This window comes from Pinus tabuliformis, chromosome J, assembly GCF_031772625.1.
Source record: "Pinus tabuliformis cultivar Carrire ecotype Pingquan chromosome J, CPIR1, whole genome shotgun sequence".
Lineage (NCBI taxonomy): Eukaryota > Viridiplantae > Streptophyta > Pinopsida > Pinales > Pinaceae > Pinus > Pinus tabuliformis.
The window spans coordinates 735955617-735967618 of record NC_142295.1 but is presented as its reverse complement, the minus strand read 5'-3'; the positions used below and the strand labels follow the sequence as shown (position 1 = coordinate 735967618).

General features: G+C 38.9%; 1 pseudogene; it reads left to right on the top strand.

Moving 5' to 3' along the window:
- Nucleotides 1-6756: 6756 nt before the first annotated feature.
- LOC149228826 (expansin-A8 pseudogene) lies at nucleotides 6757-7158 on the top strand (annotated as a pseudogene).
- The last annotated feature ends 4844 nt before the right edge of the window (nucleotides 7159-12002 follow it).

The following is a 12002-nucleotide window of genomic DNA, read 5'->3' as shown; positions in this document are numbered from 1 at the left end:
TTGACGCAGGGAAGCTTTAAAAAAAATTTATCTGAGAACAGAGTATTACATACCCAGAAAAATATTTCTATTCATTAAAACAAAATTCCTGATACATATTCATCCTCTTTGCTGAGAGGGATTCACCAAAAATACATTCAGCCAACAAAAATAAAACTCTGTCTTCTCCTGAGATTTTACACTGCTGGGTAAAATTCTCATTTTACATTCACTGCTGTGAAAAACATTTTACATATACTGCTGTAAAAATAATTTTACATATGCAGTAAATTTTTTGCATTACATTCACAAAAAAAAAATTCTTTACTCACACCATACGATTCTTCATTCTTCCCTTCGTTTGGGCAACCAGCAAAAAATTACATTTCAACCTCGATTTTTGTTTCGCACTATTGTGCGTTCACACATACAAAAATTAACTTCAGAAGAAAATCTCCCCTGCTTCTTCTCCTATGCACTGCTGTGCAATATTCGCCTTCGCATTATATAAAAGATGGTCAACACACATTAAAACATATTTCATATACGATACATCTGCTACCAAATAAAAAAAACTTACGTGCTTTTCTTACCCATACCTCCGTAAGAAATAAAAATATTAAAATTAAAACGTATACCTAACATCTACGACTAGCATTAACTTTTCATTAAATATTTTCTGAAATGCTGGTAAAAAAAAACGTTTACTCCACGTAATATTCATTTGATGCAGGCTCGAATGTAAGTTGGATTGATGGATGGCAGAGAATGCTGAGCTGAATTGGACGGTTGACGGCGATTTCGGCAGCCCCTTTTATGCTGAACTTTAGGCTCCGAAATGTCAGTTTTGCTGACGTATATAGAGGACCACGTGGCTGAGGATAATTGGATCGGGCTCGATTATATGGAAACTGCTTGCTGATCGAAGGCGGTCTGAAATTGATAGGTGGTTTTGCTGAGCGGTTTTGGATGCATTAACTGCTGCTTCACGGGTCAACTCAGGCGCAGTACATACGCTGTTGAAGTTACGTTTTCAACACTCCCCTTTAATTTCAACTACTGGGCATTCGGTCATACCCAAACACTTTCTCAAAAATTCAAAGCTTTTCTGATCCGATGGCTTTGTCAAAATGTCTGCTACCTGTTCTTGAGTCCTGCAATGTTCTAGGATAATTTCTCCATTGTTCACTAATTCTCTGATGTAGTGAAACCTTGTATCAATGTGTTTCATTCTCTTATGAAACACTGAATTCTTTGACAATGCAATAGCTGAGCTATTGTCACAAAAGATCATTGTCGCTTTTGCCTGCTCTTGGCCTAAGCTCCTCAACATCCTTCTCATCCAAACTACTTGACATGCTGCTACTGTAGTTGCCACATATTCAGCCTCTGTTGTAGACAATGCTACAATGGACTGCTTCTTAGAAGCCCATGAAATGGCTCCTGAAACCATATGAAAAACATGATCGGAAGTGCTTTTCTGATCATCTACACTTCCAGCCCAATCACTATCACTGTATCCAATTAAATCTAAATGTTATGAGATAGTATATAAAATGCCAAACATTTTGGTACCTTTGACATACCTTAAAATTCTTTTTGCTGCCTGCCAATGTGCCTCCTTTGGCCTCTCCATAAATTTGGAAATTAAACTAACAGCAAACATTATGTCAGACCTAGTTGCTGTTAAATACATAAGGCTGCCAACAATACTCTTGTACAAACTAGGATTAAAACCCTTGCTGCTATCCTCTCTGCTGAGTTTTAATCCCGTTACTGTGGGAGTGATCGCTGCTTTGCATTCTTGCATATTAAATCTTCCCAACACTTGATTTACATATCTAGCTTGTGAGATAAAAATTCCTTTTTCATTTTGATCTACTTCTATGCCTAAGAAGTATCTCAAGAAACCCATGTAAGTCATTTCAAATTCCTCTTTCATGACTGATTTAAAATTCTCAATGAGTTGATCATCATTACCTGTGAAAATAACATCATCAACATATAAGACACCAATTAAAATTTTACCATCTTTTTCTTTGATGTAGACGGTGGTTTCTCCTTCACACTTGTCAAATTCATTATTCAATAGATAGGAATCTATCCTGCTGTACCATGCTCTTGGCGCTTGCTTCAGCCCATAAAGAGCTTTCTTCAATTTGCACACTTTGTGTTCTTCACCTTTCTACTCATAGCCTAGAGGTTGTTCAATGTAAACCTCTTCCATTAACACTCCATTTAGGAATGCTGACTTGACATCCATTTGGTAAACTTTCCACTTGTTTTGTGCTGCTATGGACAGCACTGCTCTCATGATTTCCATTCTTGCAACCGGTGCGAAAGTCTCCTCATAATCTCTCCCATATTGCTGCTTGTACCCTTTGACAACCAGCCTTGCCTTGTGTCTTTCTATTTTACCTTCAGCATTTCTCTTGGTCTTGTAAACCCATTTAACTCCAATGACCTCTTTACCTTTTGGTAGCTCAACCAAATCCCATGTTTTGTTTCTCTCTATGGCATTCATCTCTTCATCCATAGCTTCTATCCATTTCTTATCTTTAATTGCATCTTCGAAATGAATAGGATCATCAACATGACAATACAAGGCAAATAAGGAATTCATTCCTTCATCATAAATGTCACTTAGATTTCTAAACTTCTTACCTCTTTCATTTGGTGTGCAAGTGCTTGAAGATGCACTTGAATTTCCTCCTTGTGGTGTGCTTGGAGAAGCACTTTCATTTATCCTCAATGGTGTCCCTTGTCGTCCTTGTGTTGGCGCTGCTATTTGGGGATGCATTTCAGCCACCTCCTCATCATCTTCATCATGAGACAAACAGTTTTTAACATTCACTGTTTTCTCTATGCTTCCATCCCAAGCTTCCTCTTCAATGAACTGAACATCTCTGCTGACAAAAAATTTCTTGGTAGATGGGATATACAACCTGTAAGCTTTGGATTCCTCACTGTATCCAATGAAAAGACATTTCTCCCCTTTGCTGTCCAACTTCCTCCTTAGCTGATCTGGTATGTGTGCATAGGCCACACATCCAAAAACTTTCAAGTGGGTGACACCTTGCTTTCTCCCACTCCATGCTTCTTCCGGCACTTTGTTCAACACTGGTTTTGTAGGACACCTGTTCAAAATATACACTGCACAATTTACGGCTTCAGCCCAATAATCATTTGGCAAATGCTTTGCCTTCAGCATGCTCCTCGCCATATCCATGATAGTCCTATTCTTCCTTTCAGCAACAACATTTTGCTGTGGGGTGTACCTAGCTGTAAACTGTTTGTGAATTCCATTTTCTCTACAAAATCGTAGGAATTCCTTGGAGATATACTCACCTCCTTTGTCAGTTCTCAAAACTTTTATATGCAGCCCGCTTTGGTTCTCCACAAGTGCTTTGAAATTTCAGAATTTTTCAAACACTTCACTTTTGTTTTTAAGAAAATATACCCAAGTTTTTCTTGTAAAGTCATCAATAAATGTTAGGAAATATTGGCTACCTTCTAATGATGGAGCTTGCATTGGTCCACATAAAACTGAGTGGATGATCTCTAAGGGTGCCTTTGCCCTTATGCTTTTACCTGATGGAAAACTTTCTCTATGTTGTTTCCCCAAAATGCAACCTTCACAAAGGTTGTCTGGTTTCTCTATCAATGGTAATCCTCTTACCATTCATTTTCCGCTTAACAAGTTTAGACCTCCAAAATTGAGATGTCCAAATCTCAAGTGCCACAACAAATTTTCATCCTTTGACACACTTTGGAAAGCCTCTTGGGTGACTGCTGCAATTTCTCCTTTGTTTTTCAAATCTGCCCTTATTCTAAGAGGGAACATCCTGTTCCTTGTCATCTTCACTTCAGCAATGCATCGTTTGCTGGGTGCTATATCCATGATGGTGCATACATCATTTTCAAAGAAAACATTGTAACCTTTTTGAACAAGTTGTCCAATACTCAAGACGTTACATCTCATTCCAGGGACATAGTAGACATCTGCTATGATTTTCTTTTCTCCTTGCTTTGTAAATATTTTTACCTCTCCTTTTCCCATAACAGAAATTTTGCTATCAGTTCCTAGTGTGACTTCTGATTTCACATTTTTATCTAGGGCAGAAAAGAAGGCTATGTTTCCTGTCATATGGTTGCTGCAACCTGAGTCTAAAAACCATATGTCTTCACTGTTTGTTTCAGCCATGTTACAAGCTAACAACACATTATCTTGGCTCATGTTTTCTCTAGTGACATTTGCATTTTGTCTATTACTCATATCATGTTGCTTCTTCCTACATTCACTGGCATAATGCCCATATTTTTTACAATAATAGCATTGGACATTGGATTTTTCATACCTTTGTCCTTGAGCATGATGTTGTCCTCTTTGTTGGCTGCTGCCTTGGCCTTGGTTCTGATTTGGATTGCTGCCTCTTCCTTGAGCATTTGCTGGACTGTTCCTTCCACCTCTGTTCTGGCTTCTGCCTCTTCCTCTCTTGTTTCCTCTGCCTTGACCTCTTCCTCTTCCAAAAGACATCTGGGTCTTGGAGGCTTGCTCTAGAGATGAGTTTTCATTTCTACTCAACATCTGCTCATGTGTTATCAGTGATGCATGAAGCTCATCAACTGAAAAGTTTGAGAGATCTTTTGTCTCTTCTATGGTGGTGACAATCACATCAAACTTTGAGGGTAGGACCCTCAACAGTTTCTCCACAATCCTCCTTTCTTCAAGGGTTTCTCCATGAGTCCTTATCTGTGTGACCAGACCAATTATATGTGTGAAAAATGAGTCAATGGTGTCTGACTTCTTCATGCTCAGATTTTCAAAATCTCTCCTCAGTAATTGTAGTTTTGTTGTCTTCACTTTCTCCATGCCTTGATAGGCTATATTGAGGGTTTGCCATGCTTCATTGGATGTCTTAGCTGCTGCTATCGTTGGAAACACACTCTGGTCCACTGCTTGATACAACAATACAATTGATTTTGCATCCTTCTTCCTATTGCTCTTCAGCAGATCTCTCTCTGCCTGAGTTAAGTTGTTAAATTGATTTTCATCTGCTGGTTCTTAAAACCCATATTCAACTAATTCCCATAAATCTTGAGAGATAAATAAAGCTCTCATGGTTATTGACCAGTAGTCATAGTTCTTCTCATTAAACTGTGGGAACTGGGTGTTAAACATACACATACTAGTGCTGGTGCTAGCCATTCCTTGCATCCTCAACTATGCTTCAATTTCTTGACTGTGTATTTTAAAACACTCACTATTTCAACAGTAACAAAAAGAAAACTTTGAAGAATACCTGAATCTTTTGCCTGAGACTTCACTTTGCTGGAGAAGATTTACTGCTGCAACAAAAGACTCCTCCCTTAAGCTTCTTGAACACCTTCAAAGAGCCTAAGCCTGCTCTGATACCACTGTTGGGGATTTTTCTAGTAAAATCCCAAAAACAAAAAAAACTAAACACACAGAGGCAATGCTCTGTTTCCTTCTCTCCACAGGATCTTTGACACAGGGAAGCTTTAAAAAAAAATTATTTGAGACCAGAGTATTACATACCGAGAAAAAGATTTCTATTCATTAAAACAAAATTCCTGATACATATTCATCCCCTTTGCTGAGAGGGATTCACCAAAAATACATTCAGCCAACAAAAATAAAACTCTGTCTTCTCCTGAGATTTTACACTGCTGGGTAAAATTCTCATTTTACATTCACTGCTGTGAAAAACATTTTACATATACTGCTGTAAAAATAATTTTACATATGCAGTAAATTTTTACATTACATTCACAAAAAAAAATTCTTTACTCACACCATACGATTCTTCATTCTTCCCTTCATTTGGGCAACCAGCAAAAATTACATTTCAACCTGGATTTTTGTTTCGCACTGTGCGTTCACACATACAAAAATTAACTTCACTTCAGAAGAAAATCTCCCCTGCTTCTTCTCCTATGCACTGCTATGCAATATTCGCCTTCGCATTATATAAAAGATGGTCAACACACATTAAAACATATTTCATATACTATACATCTGCTACCAAATAAAAAAAACTTACGTGCTTTTCTTACCCATACCTCGGTAAGAAATAAAAATATTAAAATTAAAACTTAAAGTTGGATTGATGGACGGTGGAGAATGCTGAGCTGAATCGGACGGTTGACGGCGATTTCGGGAGCCCCTTTTATGCTGAACTTTAGGCTCCGAAATGTCAGTTATGCTGACGTATATAGAGGACCATGTGGCTGAGGATAATTGGATCGGGCTCGATTATACGAAAACTGCTTGCTGATTGAAGGCGGTCCGAAATTGATAGGTGGTTTTGCTGAGCAGTTTTGGGTGCATTAACTGCTCCTTCACGGGTCAACTAAGGCGCAGTACATACGCTGTTGAAATTACGTTTTCAACAATATTCCCAACATGATCTAAACCTTGTAGCATTTCTCGCTTCCTTTTGTCTTCTTTTATAGTCACAATGGCTTGATTTAGTCTTAGATACCTCACTAGCTTGATCCATGGTTTTCCAATACCTACGGCTATTACCTCTGTTCTCTGTTGACTACATCAAAATCGACTCCTAGCTCTTCCACACATGCCCCTATATTCCACTGCGCAAGTTCCAATTAACTGCATCAAAATCGACTCCTAGTTCTTTGACACATGCCCTTATATTCCACTGCGCAAGTTCCAATTGACTGCATCAAAATCGACTCCTAGTTCTTCGACACATGCCCTTATATTCCATTGTGCGAGATCCAAAACATTTCACTATGGCTTTGATTTTCCAGTGCTATGTTTTCTTAAGTTTTGTTCAAAACATCCTTCGCGAGCACTATTCCTTCAAACATAAAGGACCCAACACCAGAGGGGTGTGCTTATATCAGAATCTGTACAACCAAGGTTCTGAAACCGATACTGCTGCACTTAGCGTTTCTTTGTTCAACAACGGGTTCAGCTGCGGAGCTTGCTATGAAATGAAATATAATGATGATCCCCAATGGTGTTTTCTTCGGACTATGATGGTCACTGCTACAAACTTCTGCCCGCCAAAGAAGGCTCTCCACAACAACAATGGTGGATGGTGCAATCCACTATTGCAGTACTCCGACATCGCTGAACGCGCATTTGAAAAGATCACTAAGTGCAAGAGTGGGATCATCCCCATCCTCTAGTAATTAGATAGCCCATTCCTAATTTATGTCTAAACCTCAATTCTTCGTAGCCTACATAATCAAAATAATATTTTTCTTACCAGTCGGGCATGGTAGCAAAGTAGCTTGTGACTTTATTGTAAATTTCATATTTTTGTCTTTCAAGAACAATAAAATCATCCCTATGAAAACAACGTTATAGCAAAGTAGCTTGTGACTTTATTGTAAATTTCATATTTGTGTCTTTCAAGAACAATAAAATCATCCCTATGAAAACAACGTTATCAGTATACGTTTGTATATTAATTAATTTTTGTGGGATTAACATGCAGGGTCCCTTGCTTGAAGAAGACAGCAATTCGTTTCACCATCAATCGGCAAATGCATTATTGTGGTATCACAAACCTCTTTTGCACAAGAAAACCGCTCTGTTGGAGGCCTGGAGAGGAGCTTAGACATTTTCGGTTCATGAGTTATCATGGTATCATAAATCTCTTCAGCACAAGAAAACCACTCGGCTATAAACTTGTAGAGGATCTTCGACATTTTCAATTCATGAGTTTCATTTTTTATGTTTTTTAATGAACATAGACCCTTTATGAGTAAGAAAACTAGTACAAATATGCACAAGTGTGCAAATGGTACATAACGTCTTAAATAGACATAACGTCTTAAATAGACATAACGTTTTATATTGTTTTTCTTTGGGTTAGCATTCCTTTGTTGATTAACCAACCAACTATGGGAGTTGTGTAGAATTACAGTGGTAAGTAAACCAAATATGCTTTAACTCACCTAATGACTAATCTGCAAGATTAAAATGCTTGGTAGTAATTGAAGGCTGTAAATAGTCGCTATCATGTGCCTCTATATTGATTACCGACTAATTTTCATGATTAAAAAATTTGGTAATAACTAATATACCCAGGGAGGTGGAAGTGTGGAGGTTTTAAGTAAATGCATCTTCTAGCACATGGCTCCTCCCAAACACTTTTTCCCTCACATAATTATGAATAATTGATATATAACATAATTATGAATAATTGATATATAAAAATGGTTATGATGTCTTCATAACTGACAATAATTAAGGGAAATAATGGATAAGCAAAAGGTACATATTTTAGAAAATCCCTCTTCCTCTAGCATTTTGGATTGTATCTTTCTTCGCACTTGTGGAGATGTAAGGATCATTGCTTTAACATATCACAATATTTCCTCTCGCTTTTGCTGAATCGATTTAGAATAATCAAAATGCCATGCACAGTGTGTTGGAATGTTAATTCCAACTGCAGGCAGCAGGCGGACGTGGGCAGCCGACTCAGCAGCCGTACCAACACCCAAAACCGCCAGAACGAAACCGCCCGGTCTTCCCCGCACCGCCATTTGCAAATGGCTGTTTCCGTATGAAGGGAGCCGACACAATCACACTCCGCCACGCGTCCCCAGTATGAACGACGAAACCACTTTCCCCGGACGGTAAAGGTCGTTTGGTTTGCCCGAGGTTGGTGTGCGAACCTCGTTGGATCAGCCAAGTGATCAGGGCGCCCAATCTCTGCCGTCGATTTCCCGAAGGTGCACGGGCCCACGTCAAATCAGATTTTGCGTGGAAGTCTTTTGCATTGACCACCGTAGGTGATGAAGTTAATGGTTTTTAATGTGCCTACGTAGAATTGGGTGGCGGCCTTTATTATGGTTATGGGCATATGTTTAATATGGTGATGGGCACACGTCCCATTTTATATATGTTTTTATATATCGCTATGTAAGCCTGCGTATGGCAATAGTTATGCAGTTTTTTTTTATATGTGCTGTAGTTTAGAGTGTAGTCCCTGTGTGCGATAGTTTTAGTGTGTGAGTGTGGTGGCTGCGCTTGGTGCGCATGTAATTTTTATTTTGTTTTAAACGCACAGCAGTGTGGAAATCATTTTAAAACAGAGATGTATTGTATTGCTTGCTCATTGCAAAAGCAAGAGGTAGCTTGAAGCTGTTTTGTAACACCCACAACAGTGGAAGACCAGAAATGAAGGAGACAGTTTCTCCAGTGAATCCCTCTCTGCGTAGAGGATGAAAGTTGTAACAGTTTCTATTTTTAAGCAATAGAAAATGTTTTTGTGGCTGTGTAATGAGCTGTTATGAGCATATTTGTTTTTAATAGCTTCGCTGTGCAAAGATCCTGGAACAGTGGCAACAGAGCATTGGCTCTGTGGTGTCTGTGTGTTTGGTTTTGGTATTTTCCCCATCGAAAATACCCAACAGTGGTATCAGAGCTAGTCCAGGCTCTTTGAAGACTCAAAGAAGCTGAAGGAAGGTGTTGTTGCAGCAGTCAAACCTCTCCAGCAGTGTGAAGCCACAACCAAAAGAGTTAAGGTATTTCTCAAAGCTTTCCTTTCTGTTATTTGTTAAAGAAACAGTCAGTGATTTAAAAAAAACACAGTCAAGTATTTAAGAATGGCAAGGTCAAAGAAGAAAGCCTCCAAGCCTGCTAAAAATGTGTCTCCCTCCTCTACTAAACTAAAAGGCAATCCATTAGAATACATTCTATTTGAAGTTCCAAAGTTTGATGGAAACTTTGATGTATGGGAAATAATGATGAGGGCTTTCCTAATGTCTGAGGGGATTGAAGTCTGGGAGTCAGTGATTGATGACAGCAAGATGGATAAAGAATCCATGGAGTATGATGCACAAGCAGCAAAGACTATCTTGGATGGACTGCCTGATTCTGTGAAGAGGAATCTAGGAAAATATACATCAGCAAAGGATATATGGGACAGACTGCATGACCTTCATGCAAAGGGAGCACTGACCATGACCAACAGTGAGGAAGAAATTTCTGAACCCATCATGGAAGCTGAAAGTGAGAAGGTTGACCTCATCAAGCTTCAGGTAAGAGAAAGGGATGAAGAGCTTGCCAAGCTTAAGAAGGAGCTTGACCAATGCAAGAAGAAACATCATGAAGAAGTCATATCTATGACAAATCAGCTGAATGAAGCAAAGAAGCAAGAAGACGCCTTGTCAAGTCAACTTGAACAAAGGCACATGAGAGTGAGTAAGCTTGTAGAAGAGATTGGACAGTATAAGGTAGAGGTCTCCTCCCTTAAGTCAGAACTACAAGAAGCCAGGAAGCAGGCACAAGGAGCTGAAAAGAAAGTGAAGAGCAGTCAAGCAAATGATGAAGAAGTCTCCAAAATGAAGACTGATATTATCTCCTTCAAAATAGTAGCAGCTGAAGCTACTCGTAGCAAGGAAGAAACTGAGGGACAACTAGCAAAGAAAAATAATGAATGTGAAAAGTTAGAAGAAGAGATTGTCCTCCTCAGGAAGAAGGTTGAAGGGATGAACAAGATCATGAAGAGCTCTCAAGCTTTGGATGACATGCTCAGCTATCACAGATCTCCATCTGATAAATCAGGACTTGGGTATGTAGGTGAACCCTCAAACAAGCATGAGGATGCTTTAAGCAAAGCAGATGTGAAGAAGCTAGAAAGAGATGGTGATGCTCCTAGTTCCAGCAAAGGCAAGGAGAAAAATGAAGGCAGCAATAGAAGAAATCCTGCTCCAAGTGGAAAACCAGCTCCAAGAAGAAATGTAGCTGATGTCAAAGAGGCAAGAGGCAATGGTTATCATCAAAGGATCTCAAGGCAGCAAGGCTTCAGAAGTACATCAAGAAAACCTCCATCTCCCAGGTACCAAAGTTCATTTTATGGTTATTGTTATGCTTGTTCAAACTTTGGCCATATGGCAAAAGACTGTAGAGCATTTCATAAAGATAAATGTTGTGGTCTCCGAAAATCTCCAAGAAACAATTTTAGAAGGAATCATGAAATGTTATTCATGAAAAATGTAGAATGTTTTAAGTGTCATAACATTGGGCATATGGCACGAGATTGTAACTTAAGATGGGCTGCTATGCAAGCTAGACCCACACAAAAGAAGAAAGTTACACAAGTATGGAGAAGGAAGGAAAGGCAATCTGAAAACCCCTTGAACTCCCCAACTGATCTAAATTTGTTTTGAGAAGAGTCTGCCAAAAGAAGACAAGCACACATTAAAGGGGAGCTTGAAATTTTTTTTGTTTGCTGAACTGTATTAACAGTCATTTGTTGATGGAGGATGTATTGCAGCGCAGCAGTTGCAAATGAAATCTTTGTTAATCCCTCTGAAAGGTAATATGCAGTAGTGATGAAATCAACAATGTTTTTGCTTTGTTTTTATGCAATATGCACAGAAATGCATAAAGAAGAAAAGATGGCAGTGCTGAAATGTAAAGAGCACCAGTGAGATAAGAGAAAAATGCAAAGCATGGAAACCCTCACAGCAGTGGGAAGACAAAATACAAAACAGCAGTTTGGAAATTTTTGTTATGGAGCACATGCATTGAAATGCATAGCAATGGAAGGTAGTTTCCTTCTATGTAATATGAGAGAACATACTCACAGCAGAGTGAGTATAATACACAACAGTGAAAAATGTAATGTTTTTCTTCATATGCAATGCAGCATGCAAAGAAATGCATAAAGAAAAACAGGGACAGCAGATTTTTAATGCACACTGGATGTATAAGAATGTGTGTGGCAGCAGAAAGCCAAAGGAATTGCACAGTAGTGCATTGTGTAAAAAAATGAAGACTAAGATTGTGTGAAGCAAGGGTGCATAAGAAAAGGCAGCAGTCCGTGTTATTTTTTTTGTGGAGAATGAAGTGCCAAGAGTATGGGCACACAGCAGTATGATGAAACAAAAGGCAGCCACAGTGCAAATTGCAGAGGCAACGCAGCAGCAAATAAAAACCCAGGGATGACAGTCTATGGTTATGGGTATGGACAGCAGTGAATATGAAAAATGCAGCAGCAAGAAGTTATGGACAG